The 17,539-nt window shown below is 46.2% G+C and overlaps 3 long non-coding RNA genes across 3 annotated transcripts; 1 reads left to right on the top strand and 2 right to left on the bottom strand.

The window, feature by feature from the left end:
- Nucleotides 1–1,786: 1,786 nt before the first annotated feature.
- Nucleotides 1,787–6,071, bottom strand: LOC109553393 (uncharacterized). The gene is made up of 3 exons (XR_002180021.2): nucleotides 5,969–6,071; nucleotides 3,977–4,108; nucleotides 1,787–2,437 (listed from the first exon to the last, which is right to left on the bottom strand). It is a non-coding gene; the product is annotated as an uncharacterized lncRNA (long non-coding RNA).
- Nucleotides 6,072–6,150: 79 nt separating this feature from the next.
- Nucleotides 6,151–13,642, top strand: LOC139180175 (uncharacterized). The gene is made up of 3 exons (XR_011564478.1): nucleotides 6,151–6,318; nucleotides 6,398–6,482; nucleotides 13,439–13,642. It is a non-coding gene; the product is annotated as an uncharacterized lncRNA (long non-coding RNA).
- Nucleotides 9,126–13,443, bottom strand: LOC139180174 (uncharacterized). The gene is made up of 2 exons (XR_011564477.1): nucleotides 10,857–13,443; nucleotides 9,126–9,367 (listed from the first exon to the last, which is right to left on the bottom strand). It is a non-coding gene; the product is annotated as an uncharacterized lncRNA (long non-coding RNA).
- Nucleotides 13,643–17,539: the final 3,897 nt, after the last annotated feature.

The following is a 17,539-nucleotide window of genomic DNA, read 5'->3' as shown; positions in this document are numbered from 1 at the left end:
AGGTGGGCTATTCCTTTTCTATTTTAGAAACCTCTCTCCCCTCAGCTGGTGCCCTGATCATGCTAGGTCCTTGGCTTCAGGGTCTTAATGTTTAGATCTTTAATCTTAATTTTAAGACTTATCTGAGAGACCCTGAAAGCAGGGGTATATTCTTAGCCTGGGAATGGTGAGTGACCTTCAGAGTATTGCTGACACTCTTCAAGTGCATGGCATACTGTGTGAGTACATTTACACATTTTAGTAAGTATCTGAGGGCTGCGTTACCATCTTATTTTTGGTGGGATCCCTTTCCAGGAAGATAGAAACACAAAGTATGAAGTTTTAATGTGTTTCCAAAAGACATTATCTGAGAACTCCACAATGGCCCATTTCAGAGGGCACAGTGGCAGGCTGTAAATGTCAGTGCAAGAGAGATGTTTAAAGTCCCTGATCCCAGCTTCCAAGTTGCAGCATAAAATTACTGTTTATAACAGACTCTTGAAATCTGGCGTTGTCCTTCAACTTAACAAGCAAGTAAATAGGAGGGACAAAGTGAGGAAAAAGCAGTGCATAAGACAGAATACTTTCCTGGCAGTATATTTTGGGGATTCCCGGTTGGACTGAATTATTTCCTCCCTTGGATAGTAATCTCAATACTTTCTTCCAAAAACAGACATTTTTCTTCTTTCTGCAGGTTGTGGACACAGTTTCTGCTAAGCTGCTAAGTCACGTCAGTTGGTCCGACTCTGTGCAACCCCATAGACGGCAGCCCACCAGGCTCCCATACCTGGGATTCTCCAGGCAACAATACTGGAGTGGGTTGCCATTTTCTTCTCCAGTGCATGAAAGTGAAAAGTGAAAGTGAAGTCGCTCAGTAGAGTCCAACTCTTCGCGACCCCATGGACTGTAGGCTACCAGGGTCCTCCGTCCATGGGATTTCCCAGGCAAGAGTACTGGAGTGGGTTGCCATTACACAGTAGTAGAATGCTAAACTTGTGTGACTGAAATAAATTGTCTTATTCCCATACCAGGGGTGTGCCCTGGTAGGAGCTTCTGCTGTTTAAGGAGGAACGGAAGGACTCATGTTTGATGGAACTTCCTGAATTAAGTAAACTGAGGAATTCACATTTAATGGATCATCCCTGAATTACATTGGAAAGCTGAAGCCTCATTCTATCGTTTTCTTTATTCATCGACTATTCTGTCAACATCTATTGAACACCTACTGTGTGCTGGAAACTGTACTGGTAGCTGAGGCCATGGAACCAAAGTCTCTTCTCTTACTCAAGTTGGGTGAATGAAGGATGTCTCCCCAGTGAAGGCCATGTGTGAGCTGAGACTATAAAAAGTGAGTACAAATCAGGCAGGGAAAGTCAGAGGACAAGTAGCTTAAGTGTGTTTCAGTGTGAGGAGAACACAATACGCCAGAAAGACAACTGACACTGTGTCAGGGGTTAGTTTGAGAACCAGGCTGAGATAAGATAAAACTCGAGAAAGTATGGCCAACGGGTGAAGGATCTGAGACACTAGAGAATTTGTCCTTCATCCTTTTAACAGAGAAACACTGAGAATTTTACATGGAGGTGTGACGAGGGGTGGGAACATTGAGAGACTGGGAACTCAGAGGCCACTGAGATTATCAGCAGCGACCACAGCTGCTTCAGACAGTTTGCTGTCTCTTGTGACGTTAAGCACACGTTGACCATGTGGAAACCCATATGCCAATGGAAACACAGACGTCCTTCCACAAAGAGACACAAAACCTCGGTGACTTTTCATACTATAACACACACACACACACACACACACACACTCAAAGCTCTTTCCCCAAGTCCATACATTTGTAGACATATATTGACAGGTTGGCTTTCCTGGGGCTCAGTGCTAAAGACTCTGCCTGCCAATGCGAGAGACACAGGAGATGCGGGCTCGATTCCTGGGTCAGAAAGATCTCCTGAAAAAGGAAAGGACAACCCACTCCAGTATTCTTGCCTGGAAAATCGCATGAACTGGGTCCTCAGTCCATGGGGTCACAGAAGAGTCGGACACGATTTAGCAAGTAAACCCACCAACAACAAAATGAGGTTGTGGAGAACATCCATTTAAACTGTCACAGGAGCAGAGACTGAGACCTAGGAAAGGAAAGGCCTGTCCAGAGTTAATCAGCTAACGAGTGGTGTGACCAGACTTCCAACTGAAATCTTCCCATCCAGTTCATGACCTCCTGCGCTCAGAAAGACCCCAAGGACCCGAGTGAACAGTGGCTCTTTTTAAACAGGACTCATCGGTGGGGAGTGTCTCCTGCTGCTGTGGATGCTCCGATGCTGAAACTAGACTCTGCAACAGTGTTTCTTCCGACTCCTGCATTCTCCAGGCAGGATGACACACCCATGAGTGTTCTGATACTTGCAGGCACCACCCATTTTCTCACATTCAAGGTTTTTCTTTTTTCCTTTCCCTATAAAGGAAGGAGAGGTGAAAAAGAAACAAATAAATAAGGCATGTGTAACTAAAGCTACCAGAATTCATCTTGTATAGCAAGGAACTCCAAATTACAGTCCACAGGGACAGAACTGGCACTCTCCTCAGTTTGGTGTGACCTACAAGCTTAGAATGTTTTTCCATATTTTTTTAAATTGTAGAAAAGCTGAGAAGGGGCCATAAATTGTTCTGTAGGAAGGTGATCATGCTCATTCATTTAAACAGGGTCTATGGGGCTTCCCCTGGGCTTCCCTGATGGCTCAGTGGTAAAGAATCCACCTGCCAATGCAGGAGACATAGGAGATGCAGATTCAATCCCTGTGTCAGAAAGATCCCCTGGAAAAGCGAATGGCAACGCACTCCAGTATCCTTGCTTGGAGAATCCCATGGACAGAGGAGCCTGGTGGGCGACAGTCCATGGGGTAGCAAAGAGTGGACCACAACCGAGTGACTAAATAACTGGACCTGCTTGGTTAATGACTTCTGAGCAGAACTGACGTTTCCCTTCAGGGCTGGGGCCCTTAATCGCTAGCACAAGAGTCCTGAGAGCGCTTTGCTCGGACCCAGGACCATCAGCACCCATGGTGGTGGCTGCTCCTCGGGGGTGCGGTGTCTGATCAGAGCACCCGGGCCCTCCCAGGTTGGCATCATTTCAGCGAGAATTAACTTTGGCTCTTTGAAGATGCTAAGATCTGGAGGTGCTGTCACCACAGCACAGCCTGGGGCATGCTGTCACCTGAGAAGGGCTGCAGGGAAAATGCAGGACACCCAGTTTAGCTTGGATTGCAGCTGAGCAACACATAACCTTGCAGGATAAGTATGTCCCAAGTGATGCACAGATCACAAGTAAAGTATTTGTTGTTTAAATATAAACAAATATATAAATTTATATATATATATATATAAATATATAAACAAATATATAAATTTGTTGTTTATATAACTCAGCAAGTAAATTTGTTTTTTAGGATTGTTGAATATTTAATAAAAACATGGTCTTTGAAATCAGATCCGCTTGGGCTTGAGTTAAAGTCCTCCCTACACACAACCGGCACAACTTTGAACAAATTACTTTATTTCTAAATCCCAGCTGTAAAATGGTGCTAAAAACACCTATCCTGTAAATACTGCTATGAGGAATACATTTGGGATAAAACATTAAAAATTTCAGTGTCTCAGTAAAGAGGAAGTGGTCAATATCATTTGCTATTACTATTAGTGTTACTGTTAGTCACATGGAAATGATTTGTAAGCTGTAAAGTCTCCTGTAAATGTTATCTATCACCATTAGAATTTATGGACTTAGTACCAACTAGTTAAGGGCAATCACGGGAGACTATTTTTCACTTTAAGCTTCTCTTTCTTTATTTGACAAATGGAGCATATTGTATATGCATGCTTCTTTCAGATATATTATTCCGTTGTTATGTATTTCAGCATATCACTGAATGAGGAATCAACCTGACTTTCCCTACTCCAGGCTCCAAGTTTGGAGCCAGCTATAGCTGCCAGTTACCTGATACCGTCTGAATAAGACATATGAGTAAGAGGAAGAGAAGGTACAGGAGCCTCATGATGGAAGAGGAGCTTTCTGGATTCCAAGTTGACCCAGCAGTGTCTGATGGCACACCTGAATCGGGCAGGCGATCTGGGAAAGAGTTTGAAAAACAGAGAGAAAAGACTTGTATTCTGACTGGTGGTGGTACTGTGCTCAGTCTGGTTCGACTCTTTGCAATGCTGTGGAATGTAGCCCACTAGGTTCCTCTGTTTATGGAATCTTCCAGGCAAGAGTACTGTAGTGGGTTGCCATTTCCTACTCCAGGGGATCTTGCTGATCTAGGGATCAGATCTGAGTCTCTTGTGTTTCCTTACCACTGCGCCACCTGGGAAGCCCTACTAGAGGTATTCAGTTATGGCCTGGGAGTAATTTGAGGGTGTTTCATCTATGGACACAAGGTCACAGACCCAAGTGTTTGCCTTTTTTGTAAAGGAAGAAGTTTGCAGGAAGTCAGGGTTTCCATATTGATGCTCACTTCTGCTTATGGCTCTGAGGTTTGGGGCTGTTTTTTTTGAGAAAAATAATTTAAAATTGAATTCTGTTAACAAATTATTCATCTATTTATTCAGCTTTATTGCATATCTCTGCATCTATCTCTCTGTCCTTTCAGAATAAATACTGCCCCCACTCCACACACACACCTTTTCCAATTAAAAAGCAAAAAGAATTTTGAAAACAGAAATGATCTTCTCTCCTTTTGCACTCTCAACATATTTATTGCTACCATTTCCAGAGAGACTGATCCATCCTAAGCAAGCTTACCATGCCATCTCTTGCATAGACCACAACCAGGTGAGGCTTTACAGGCTAGAGTATTTGTTAATACAGGTATTATATCAACATATTCTTAAGTTAAAAGCATAGAAGGGTACTAGCTGTGGGGCTTCCCAGGTGGTCCTAGTGCTAAAGAGCCCACCTGCCAATGCAGGAGATGCAGTTTTGATCTCTGGGTCAGGAAGATCCCCTGGATGTCAAACAACTCACTCCACCATTCTTGCCTGGGAAATCCCATGGCCAGAGTGGCCTGATGGGCTGTAGTCCATGGGGTTGGAAGGAGTTGGACATGACTGAAGTGACTTAGCACACATGCATACCAGGTAAATAACTGAAAAATTTCTCCATCTCTTCCTTCTCTCCACTCAGTTTTGCTTTACAGTGTTCATATCTCTCTTTTTCTTTATATGTAAATTTCTAAAGCAACAAGTCCTGTTTTATTATCTCACATTCTCAGTACCTAGAACAGTGCCTGGCATAGAGCAGGTAGTCAGTCAAACGTTTGTATGAACAGGTCCTAGTATGGAAAAGTCAACCTGTGGGTGAATGAATAAATAGATGAATGGAGGGAATCAGGGAGGGAAGGAGGGAAGGAGAAAAGGAAGGAAGGCTAGGGCCTGATCCTTAGGGTTTTGAGGATCTGGAGAGAGCCCATTAAGTTGCTTTATCGTTCCCGAGCACAAGCACCCACTCACCCATTCCAAACATAACAGGTCAAAGCAGGTCATAATACGTCATGGTCTCTAGCTTTCACTCACCCACCTCTCTTCCATCTTACGTGAACTATATGTTCTGACGTTTTTCTCTCTGTCCTGAGGCAACTTAGCAATAAAATGTTTTCACTTTTAGTCTTTTGATCTGCATTTGAATCTTTCACTAAGTGGAGATCTATTTTACTTTAGTGACATCAACCTAAAAATAGAGTGTTTGTAGCAAGCTGTTTAAATAAGCCTTACTTAATTCTACAGAATATCTGTGAGGGTTTTACTTCCTTGGCCCCAGCAACAGTACTTTTATAATAATAGAAAAGAAAGTATAGGCTAAAGGCAATTGGCCACATTCCTCTCTTGTACTTTTATACTGAAAGTGATCCATTACACTGACTCCCTAAATGTTACGCATCTATTCCCACCCCTTCTTCAACCACAGATGTCTCTCTCGCTCCTGAAAACCTACCTTGCAGTTGTCTCCTCTGCCCTTCTCAGGTGGACTGCGACCCATCCACTCAGCCAGAGACACCTGAGAGCCCCTGTCCATGGCTACACAATTAGGGGCCAGGTCAACAAAGAGCAGAGGAAGGGGTGAGTGAGGTCACACAGGATGCCTTATGATCCCCATTGGCAGGAGTCATCCTGGGGGAGGAGGGGGGACCAGACAGACTTGATGGTACCAATATCCCTGAGAATGATGAGAGGAAGTGGGGGCTGTAGATACTCCTTCCAAAGAGTTTTGCTGAAGAACTAAGTGCAAAGAAGACCGAGCTGATGGTACTATCATGTCAAAGAAGAGCTGTTTCGTTGTTTTAGGTTTGTTTTTTTTTAAAAACACTGGCTTTTTGGGGTGTTTTTTATTTGTCTGTTTTATAACTTTTGGCCTCTCCTTTAGCATGTGGAATCTTAATTCCCCAACCAGGGATGGAATCCAGCCACCTACATTGGCAGCATGAAGTCTTTAACCACTGGACTGCCGGGTAAATCCCTGCTTTTAGTTTTTATAGATTCAGTGCTACTGCTGCCAAGTCGCTTCAGTCATGTCCGATTCTATGCGACCCCATAGACGGCAGCCCACCAGGCTCCCTCGTCCCTGGAATTCTCCATGCAAGAACACTGGAGTGGGTTACCATTTCCTTCTCCAATGCATGAAAGTGAAAAGTGAAAGTGAAGTCGCTCAGTCATGTCTGACTCCCAGCTACCCTATTGACTGTAGCCTACTAGGCTCCTCCGTCCATGGGGTTTTCCAGGCAAGAGTACTGGAGTAGGTTGCCATTGCCTTCTCCATAGACTGAGTAGATGGTGGCAAGAGGTAGAGCTGATTTGGGCCTCACTCACAAGTAAGCAAGAGAAATGAGACCCAAGACCCAGGTGGAAAGGTTGGCCTAACACCAGAGTGGGAACCTGTTTGGTTCATAAGTTACATGGAAAAGCCACCCTCTTCTTGGTGCTGAAATTAGAAGAGCATTCCTCTCACACAAGAGTCCAACACGACACTCAGAAATGTTAGGGCAATAAAGCATCAGCAGATACATTTAGAATAAAACTTAAAAAGTTAAGCAAAAATTAAAAATTGAAATCCCAATAAAAAATATGATAAAAGTTTAATTGAGGTACCACCAAACCACACTCAATATCAGATAAACTTTCCATGATAAAAAAATTAAAAATAAAGGATAAAAGGGATATAAAATATATGAGGTGTAAGACTGAGTCCAAAATACAACCTTGGAGATAAAAAGGAGTTGGCAGATGCACCATGAGCATTTCTGCGAAAAAAGAAATATAAAGCTGAATAAAATGTTATCATTTTTTTCCTCCATTAAACACACACAGGTTTGTCTCTCTTGAGCTGCTAATTTTAGGCTTAAGGCATGATTTTAAGCTACTGCTGTATTGGTTTCCTGTTGCCGCTGTAGCAAATTGCCACAAGCTACGTGGCTTAAAGGAACACATACTTGTTATTGTGGTTCTGAGGGTCCAAAGTCCCAAATGGGTCTCATTGGCTTCAAATCACGGTGTCAGCAGGATGCCATTCCTTCTGGAGGCTTCCTTCCTTCTCACGCTTAGAAGCTGCCTGCGCTCCTTGACTTATGGCCTCTCCACATCAGTGTGAGCCAGAGCTGGTTTAGCCTCTCAGCACGCATCTCTCTGGCACTGGTCTGCAACCCTCCACCAAGTCTAAAGCTCCTTGTAATGAGACGACATTGGGCACAGCCAGATACTCCACGTCATTTCCCTATCTTAAGGCTGAATGATTAGGTATCTTAATTCCACCTGTGCTGTAATTCTCACTTGTCATGTGTCTGCCCTTTCAGGCTACTGAAACAGAAACACCATAGGCCAGGTGGCTCTTGTTTTACGCTTTGTTTTTTAACTGAAGGATGATTGCTTTACAGAATTTCGTGGTTTTCTGTCATAGAAAAACAGAATCATCAATGGGTTCACCCATGTCCCCTCCCTCCCGAAACTTCATCCCACCCTTCTAGCTGGTCGCAGAGCTCCTGTTTGAGTTTCCTGAGTCACACAGCAAATTTCTGCCGGCTATCTATTTTACATGTGGTATTGTAATAGGTGGCTTACTAACAACAGACCCTTACTTCTCAGTTTTGGAGGCTGGGAGCTCCACAATCAAGACAGAGCAGGTGGCTGGTGGATGGCGGTCTTCTCCCTGTGTCCTCAGAGGGCACAAGGGGTGAGCCATCTCTCTGGGGTCTCTTTCATAAAGGCCCTCATTCCACCCAGGAGGGTCCCACCCTCATGACCAAAGCACCTCCCAAAGGCCCTGTCTCCTAACACCATCCCCTTGGTGACCTCAGCTTGCACCAAGGGAAGAGTCAGTACAAATACCAGAGAGCTGCTCACACGTACAGCAAGCACCAGCAAGGCTCTTGGTTTAACTAGCAAACCCTCTGAAGAAACTGCAAGCAGGCTGAGGTCAGAATGCTCGCCCCGCCCGCTGCGGTCTCTGTGTCCTGTGCTGTGTTGTCTTCACTGCATTGTGCTTTCCACAGGACTTGTGGACGTTCCATAGGACTTGTTTGTCCATAGCATCTAGTTGCATCATATCATGTACACACAGAGAGACATGCTTTGTCCATGTCAACTCTGTCATTCAGTTGATGACAATTTGTGAAGCAATGTCTCGTCTCAATGCCCTGCACTTACAGGAATAGGAAAAGTCTATGCCTATAGAGATCTTATAGCCCAAAAGGGAATCAGAAGTGTATCCACGTGCACACAAGGCAGGAGTAAGAAGCACAAACCAAATGGAAGTGAGGGCTGCAGGGGGGCAGAGGAGGGGGGTTTCCTCCTGGAGCAGGGGCTGGGGCTTTCCTATGGGACTGGTGTGCTGGTGATTCTGGACCCCTGGGGTGCATGTTTGAGGGGAGATGCGGGGCAGGACAGGGTGCCCGGGGCTGGGAAGCAGGAAGGACAGTAGACAGAGGGGCTGGGGAAGGCTAGACCCCCGAGGAACAGAGGGTCACACCCCTGGGAGCACAGAGCACCCCACCAGGATTCCCCGATGGTTCGCGTGGGGAGCTCAGAGAGCATCCTCAGGGCTTTCAGAATTCACCTGGGATCAGACACCACACAACAACCTCAGTGACCAGTGGGCAAGATTCTTTAACTTTGAACAAAATTTATTCTGGTTTAAATTTTAAACTCTCTGTCCAAGGGCACAGTTTCTGACTCCACATCAGTCCTGGCCACGTCTTCGCCTTCTTTTACTTCCTCCTGCAGCATTTTACTTGGGCTCCGAGACAGGTGCCAATCTGTCTCATGCTTCCAGGGCACCTGATCGGCACACAGATGCCTTTATTCCTACGGCAGCTTTGAGAATTTCTTACTCCTTGAGTAAATCCTAAAAAGAGAAGGAAGAGGGAAAAATGTGTCAGCAGGAAAGTGGCATCTCTAGAAGGCCAGCTGTGTCCCCTCTGAGCGAGGCCCTGGGGCTTTCTGTGCTGAGATGCGGACACGGCCTCGTGACAAAAAGATGTGAGTCCAGGACCCCATGGACCAGCTTCCAGACAGACGCTGACCCTGCCCAGGCTCTGGTGGACCCTCCCGTTTCCAGAACCAGAGGCTGAGGGACTGGGGCATGAGGACCCCAGTTGTGTGCGGGGTCAGCTCCACCACGAGGGCAAAGACATGGAAGCTCTGCTACATCCACCTTCCTGCCAGGAGTCAGAAGTGGCCCACAGGGGTCTATTTTCACAGTTGTTTTCCAACTCATGGAGTCAGTCAAGTAATGGAGCTGAGATAGGAGGAAAAGATGCAGCTGAAAGTGTAAGAACTGTTTAAATAAAACTTACTCTCAAAGTAACTTACAGCTGACAGTGACAATGGTTCAGAAAAAAAGTTTTGTATCATTGTCTCTGCTGACTCAGAACGGTCTCAGCGCTGGTGGGAGTCAACCCCTCTCGTCCTCCCTTTTTGGTTTCCTCCCGACCAGGGGCCTTCCCGTCTTCCTCACATGCCTTTTTCTCTTTTGGCCAAAAGGCACATCTGGTCCCTCTCTAGTTCCCCGTCCAGGGATTGAACCCGGGGCCCGGGCACTGAGAGGCCACATTCCTTACACCCCTGTCCTCTCTCCCTGCCACTGGGCTAAGAGTTGGGTTACAGTCATAAACAACACTGATCAGACAAGGCCTTTTCAACTTGATTTTGACATCTAATCAGTTGTCTCAGGTCTCAGTCTCCGCAGACTCTCCCTCTCTCCCACCCTCCCTCCTTCCTTCCTACATATTTTCATCCTATTTCCGGAAATATCAAGGGTAAGATGAAAATCAGACAGCCGATCCAGCACACTGCTTTGGATGTGCTGCCTCCCAGCTGTGGAGCGAGGGTCGCATCGTCAGCGACGTGTCTTGGAAGACCTTCCCCCTGAGGAGACTCAGCACTGAGCGTCCCAAGGGCAACTCCCCAAGCCCAGGCTCGGCCTGACTCTCCTCTGGACTTCTCTGGTCCCCCAGAGCCGCCACCCTTCAAATAGAAAGATTTATAAAGCGACATTCTGTGCTTCTGTCATGGGACAAAATCAAATTTCTTGCTTTTATGAAAAAGAAAAGAAGGAGAGTCACTTAACAGAGGCATCTTCTGTTTCCTCCTCGTGAAACCAATGAGGAGATGGGCTCAGAAGCTTTGACTCGCTAGAGTGGCTTAGAAACAACCAGGAATTTTGCAGGGCGGTTCTCAGACCCCTCTCGCTACTAAGGACTCAGCGCTGGCTTCTCAGAAGCATCAAATACGGTGGTTTAGTCTGACCACGTGTGGATGGGGTTAGCAGGACAAAAGGAGGTAGAAATTGGAGAGAGAGCCCGCAGCTCCCCCTGGGGCTCCCACGAGCTCACCTGACCCAGCAGACAGGACCAGGAAGAGGAGCGCAAGGAGCAGGTGATGGAGCCTCATGCTGGCGTCCCGAGCTCTGCAGCTGATGCTGGAGAAGAGGCTGCGTTTGCTGCTTTATAAAGGTCCCAAGTTTCGGGAGGAATTCCGCGCTGGCTGTGGATTTAGTTATTAGGAACTGGTTAACTGAGCCTCTTCCCTTTGTGTCATGGGAGTGGCCTTCATAGCACAAAGCAGGGTCAGTCACTCGTATGCTAATGAGGCTGTGGAAATCCCCAGAAAAAGCTTTCCTGCTGCCCTTTTGACCAGAAGCTTCTTCCTGGCAGTCAGTTCAGCTGATGGGCAGGGGTGTGGCAAGGGGCACAGACTTGCCTGTTTCCCCTGGCAGGGGCACAGACTTCTTGCTGAACCTTCGCTTAGGGCTTTGAATCTGCCCAGTGTTTTCCTGTGCAGAAGGAAATGGCACCCCACTCCAGTACTCTTGTCTGGAAAATTCCATGGATGGAGGAGCCTGGTGGGCTACAGTTCATGGGGTTGCATAGAGTCAGACACGGCTGAGCGACTTCACTTTCTTTATATCTATAGTTCCTTTTGCAGAAGGAAATGGTAACCCACTCCAGTGTTCTTGCCTGGAGAGTCCCATGGACTGAGGAGCCTGGTGGGCTGCAGTCTATGGGGTTGCAGAGAGTTGGACATGACCAAGCATACACATACACTGTTTCCATGAAAGGCTGTTTCAGGCCCAAATAGGGACTAACTTGTTCAGAGGCAGTTTTACTCCCTGGGCAAGACTTGCTGACTCCCAGCATCTGCAGTGACAGCCACGCTCTTTCTGGCTCCGGGGGCGCTGAGGGAAGAGACCCAGTGATCGCGACCTGCTCCCCACGCCAGCTAGCCTGTTATGGGATGGCAGCAACAGTCGCTGCCAAAATCTTGGTTTCTTTGCCCACTGGATCTGAACAAAAATTGTAGAGACAGAGTTTTGGACAAATGGAAAGATGGCTTTAACCCTTAAGCCAGCAGAAGGGAGAACACAATAGGTTCCTGCCTCAAGGAGCCTGTCTCCCCTCCATCGGGAATCCAGGGGACCATACAGTCAGGGCTCACAGTCAGGGCTTGGAGATACAGGACAAAAGGTGTAGGGGTCCTGAATTCTCTCTTTTGCACTCTTTGGAAACAGTCACCAGGCCAGTGTCAGGTAGCTAGGTATTTGGGTCTGGCAATTGGTCCTGGTGGTTGGGTCCATTGTCCTTTGGGGATTTCCTGGTGACTTTCTTCCTGTAATACAAAGGGGGAAAGCAATCCACTAGGGGTGGCTTCCAAAGAGAGTGCACCATAAAGTTAAGCATCAACATGAGGTAACATAGAGCAAAGGAAGGGAAAAACAAACTACAAGGGGAGGTTTATGATGCAATAAAGTAAAGTATCAGGATGTGGCTAGAATAAGTTAAAGGATAATAGATGTAGAATGTGGCTCCTACAGAAATGGAGGGCCATAGGTGTCAGGTGTAGTTCCCATAATAGGTTAGTCTTCTACATAGAAGAAACTTGGTTATCAATACAGACTGTACGTTAGGAACAGTTAAAGTGGAGAAAGACACAAAAGGGAAAAAAGAAAGAGGGGGAAAAAAGCTTTTATTAATTCTCTGCAACACAATCACACACCAGTCTCATGAAATCTCAGTGGGACACGTGATGGGCAGAGGGGTGCTCTGTTTCCATTCATCAGAGACAGGGCGGGAGGATGACGCTGCCACTGAACGCATGTCCCCAGCCTAGTATCACGAAGCAGGCCCAACAGTGGGGACCCCTTCACTGGATTTGGGGGGCCTCCATCACTAAGTAACATCCCTCACTTAGTAACCTCTGTCCATCTCAGTGTTGGAGAGACACTGATCTGGCTTTTCAGAAGCGCTAAATCTCAGGATGGAACTCGCCATGAAGCTCTGAGTAGAACTCCAAGCCCTTTAGAAATGTGGGTACCCGGGAGGACCCCATCCTGAAGGAGCCCCCTGGGCTTCAGTCCTGTTCAGGTCCCCCGCTGTGGCTCAGAGTCTCACATCTGAGACTCGGCAAAGCCATGGAGGCTGCCTCAAGCAGACAGAGTCCCTGGCTGGCACCCAGGGATAGGATTTTTCTGATGGAAAATAAGTGGTCTTGATCATGATTCCTTCTGCTTTAGCTCTAAATGATATTTGAGAGAGGTAGACATCATCGACCTATATATATAATTATCTATACATGTATATATACATATATATATATATATTTGTTTACTTATAGACCTTGCAGGCAAAATCTATACTACAGGGTCAATTTACATACATGCTATAATACTACACTAAGAGAGAAGTGCGACTAAATCATTGTCTACTGTGTCTCTTCATTGAAAAATGCTGCTTTTCAGGGAACTCTGCTTAATGTTATGTGACAGCTTGGACAGGAAGGGAGTTTGGGGGAGAATGGATACATGTATATGCACGGCTGAGTCTTTGCTGTCCACCTGAAACTATCACAACATTATTAATCAGCTTTCCTCCAATTCAAAGTTTTTTAAAAAGTAATTTTTAAAAATGCTATTTTACAGGACTTCCTTGATGGTCCAGTGGGTAAGACTCTATACTCCCAAGCACAGCAGGTCAGCGAACTAGATCCCACATGCCACAACTACGATCTGCTGCAGCCTAAATAAATAAACAAAACAAAACTTGGTGTGTTTTAGTGATCTATGATTTGCAGCACAGCAGATTTTTTTTTTCTTTTAAGGAAGCTGATGATGCAGTTTTATGTGCAAGACCAGGCATGACTTTTCATAGAAGGCCGTTTCCAAAAGGCTGGTCAGGGTGCCATGGTGAGTTTCAAGGGAGTTTCTTGCCATGGTTCCTCACCAGTGGGACACGGCCCTTGTCGGGAATTGCACAATTGCAGTGGCTTATTTTCCTTGGCAAGGTCTAAAGATGACTTCTTTGCAGCTATGTTAATCCTGGAGATAGCGCCCAGGGGCATTCTGTCCATCAGGGAAGGGTCCTGTTGCCTCAGCAACGAGGTCACACACCCAAGACACCATGGGGTGGCTCACCAGAAACCAGAGATGAGTTCATATAGGATAGAGGGAAGGGTTAATTTTAGGTCAAGTCTACACGAATTACTAGTTTTCCCAGGTTCAAAGCCAAACAAGGCCATGTGGATCGTGGTTGCTTCATGCCTGGGCTGAGAGGTAACTCATGGTTTCATTCTTCAAAGGGAAGATAAATGCTGTGTCCCCAAACATTTAACCTGTGAGTAGGAAATTGAGGCAGGCTCTTTGTGGGAAAGCACCTCAGTTCCTCAGGCAAGAAGGGGGGTCCCAGTCCTACAGATAAGGTTTTGAAGAGCAAAGCCCTTCACATCTACGACTCCACAAACAGGTGTTCTCATCACGGAGCCCTGGGTGTTAATGGGCAGAGGCCATTGTCCCCAGTTCCCTTCTCCTATGGACGGGCAGGCACCATGGATTCTGACAGTCACGTGGGGACCTGCCCTCAGAAGGGGACCAGGGCTGGGTCTAATGCTGTGCTCTCCCACTGACACTTTTACTAGTTTCTTCTTTGAACTTGTCCCACAATTATATTTTGCAATGAGCCTTGCTCAGTAGCTGGCCACTTTTATTCAAATTATCTCTTTGAATTCCCCTAAACAAACCCACCAGGTAGGTATGACCCAAGGTTTATACAAGATGATCCCGAGGACTAGAAAGCCATGTCTGAGGCCACAGGCAAAACTGACTTAAAAAGTCGATTAAAATTGGCTGCAAATCCAACAAAAAGATGTGTCCAAGGCCGCAGTCTACTAAGTGGCAGTGATGTAACTTGGAGCAAAATCAACCTCTCTTCCAATGTTCCTGCCTGCCTCCTGCAGTCACCACAGTGTCCTGAGAGCTTTACCAGGACATTCTCCTATTAACACGAAAGCTTGAATAGTGCTGTCAAATGCCAGCTATCTGGTGCTAATGAGACCGGAATTGGGTGGGGCACAACCTTTAAAAGAATGACAGGGACGTCCCTGGTGGTCCAGTGGTTAGGAATCTGCCTTGCAGTGCAAGGGATGTGGATTCAGTCCCTGGCCTGGGAACTAGGATTCCACACCAAAGAAAGAAAGTGAAGTCGCTCAGTTGTGTCCGACTCTTTGCGACCCCATGGACCTTGGCCCCCAGCTTCCTCCATCCATGGAATTTTCCAGGCAAGAATACTGCAATGGGTTGCCTTCTCCACATGCCGTGAGGCAACTAAGCCAGTGTGCTGAGATAAATATCCTGCATACCACAACTAAGACCTGAAGTAAATATATTTTTTTAAATCCCTTTGTAACACGGCAGCTAGGTGACATACCCAGAGGCGCTGTGACAATTTCAAGGCTGACCATAAAGGTCAAAAAGTGGGTGCTGACTCAGTTCCTGTAAATCCCCACCCTTTCTGCAAAATAGCTGGATTACTTCTCCCACTCATTAGCCTATGAAATGACCCACCCCTATAAACACCGACAGCCCCATACCCTGGTGCTGCGCTTGCCTTCCAAGATGGCCCACACTCTCCGTGTAGCGTGTTTCCTCCCTGGACTGACCTTCCTTCACTTCACTGTGACTCGCTCTTGAATCTCTGCCTGTGCGAAGCCAAGTACCCACATTCAGCGGCCATCCCAGGGACTCGGACGTGACCTGGGATGCGACCATCCTCTCTCACCCCACTCTCTTTCCCGCAACAGTGCTGCCATCTCCCCCAGCCTCAGAGATCACTGGAGCGTTAAAAGAGCACTGTCTTTTCAGTTTGTTCATTGTTTCCTTTGCTGTGCAGAAGCTTTTCAGTTTGATGGATCCTACAATTTGGCTTTGTTTTTGTGGCTTGTGCTTTTGGCGACAAGCTCAAAACCATCCTTGTGGAGACCCATGCCAAAGAACTTTTCTCCTATGCTTTCTATCAGGAGTTTTGTGGTTTCAGGCCTTATATGTAAACCTTTAATCTATCTCGGGGTGAGTTTTCTATATGGTATAAGAGATCTTAGTTGCTCAATCAGGAATCGAATCTGTGCCCCCTGCATTGAAAGCTTGGAATTTTAACTGCTGGATTGCCAGGGAAAGTCCAATTATAATTGTCAATTTGTCTATTTCTCCTCTTTTTCCTATAAATTTTCTTTAAGAATTTTAAAATTCCTTTGCTAAGTACATTCTGATTCAGTATTCATATGTATTCTTGATGAATTAAACATTTTATCATTAGGATAAATACCCCTCTCTATATCTGGTCCTTGTTCTAAAAGTTATTTGATTGTGCTGTGCTTAGTCACTCAGTCGTGTCTGACCCTTGTGACTGCATAGACTGTAACCTGCCAGGCTCCTCTGTCCATGGGGATTCTCCAGGCAAGAATACTGCAGTGGGTTGCCATACCCTCCTCCAGCGCATCTTCCCAAACCAGGGATCAAACCAGGTCTCCCGCATTGCAGGCAGATTCTTTACCATCTGAGCCACCAGGAAGCCTGTCAATTAACCAATACAGCCTACCATGTTTTCTTTAAATTAATGTTTCCGTAGCATATCTGTCAGGTCAACAGTAAAGAATCTGCCTGAGATGCAGGAGATGCAGAGACATGGTTTTGATCCCTGGGTCGGGGAGATTCCCCAGAGGAGGGCATGGCAACACACTGCAGTAGTCTTGACTGGATGATTCCATGGGGGTCTCAAGAGTGTTGGACACGACTGAGGGTCTAAACAATGACAACAGCAGATCTGTTTCCATCCTTTCATTTTAAATCCACTTGCCTTTATATTTGATGTCTAAAGTGGGTTTTTTATAGTTAGTTTATATCTGATTCTTGCTTTTTTTTTTTAACTGAAATGACCATCTCTCTTCTTAAGATAGGGTCTAGAATCTTAGCATCATGCTTTGTCCCATCAAGCTGAACCAAAATTTCATCTAGTATCATAGACTTCATTTTTCAGAGCAGTTTTAAAATTGAATGAAAAGCACAGAGATTTTAGGCAGGCTACACAGGCAGGCTACAGTCCATGGGCTCACAAAAGGTCAGCACCTCCACAGTCCACAGAGTAGCAGAGTCGGACACAACTGCAGCAACTTAGCACACAGGCACACACCCCTGATTCCGACGCCCATTGCTGGTTTTCTGTCCAGAAGTGAAGATGCCTGCACTCTCTGAACTTTGACCCCACTCTCTTCGACTCACAAGAATTGATGGTCTGTTTGGGTTCTTGTTGCCTGAGCTTTAGGCCTGGAAATCTGTAGAGGCTGGAGATGTCATAAGTCTCACTTCACTTGTTTTCTTTTCTTTTTTTTATAAATGGTTAAGCACATAACATTTAATTAGCTAATTCATTACTTTGGCTGCCTTGGACCTTAATCGTGGCAGGCAGGATCTTAGTTGCGGCATGTGGGATCTAGTTCCCTGACCAGGGGTGGACCCAGGCCCCCTGCATCGGGAGCACAGAATCCCAGCCACCAGACCGCCAGGGAAGTCCCTCACCTCACTTGTTTCCTTCTCTCCTCAATTAGGGTCCTGCACTGCTTGTGCCAGAGTCTGAATCAGTAGTTTCACAGGATTTGCCTGGTTCCTTAGTTGTGTACTGTAGGAGGGCAGTATACAGTCCCATCACAGTCCATTTTTTTTTAATGCTGAATTTTGGGGTCCAAGCTCTTGTCT

Source organism: Bos indicus, chromosome 27 (assembly GCF_029378745.1).
Source record: "Bos indicus isolate NIAB-ARS_2022 breed Sahiwal x Tharparkar chromosome 27, NIAB-ARS_B.indTharparkar_mat_pri_1.0, whole genome shotgun sequence".
In the NCBI taxonomy this organism is placed as follows: Eukaryota; Metazoa; Chordata; class Mammalia; order Artiodactyla; family Bovidae; genus Bos; species Bos indicus.
Note: the sequence above shows the minus strand (reverse complement) of the source record. Positions and strands in the feature narration are given on the sequence as shown.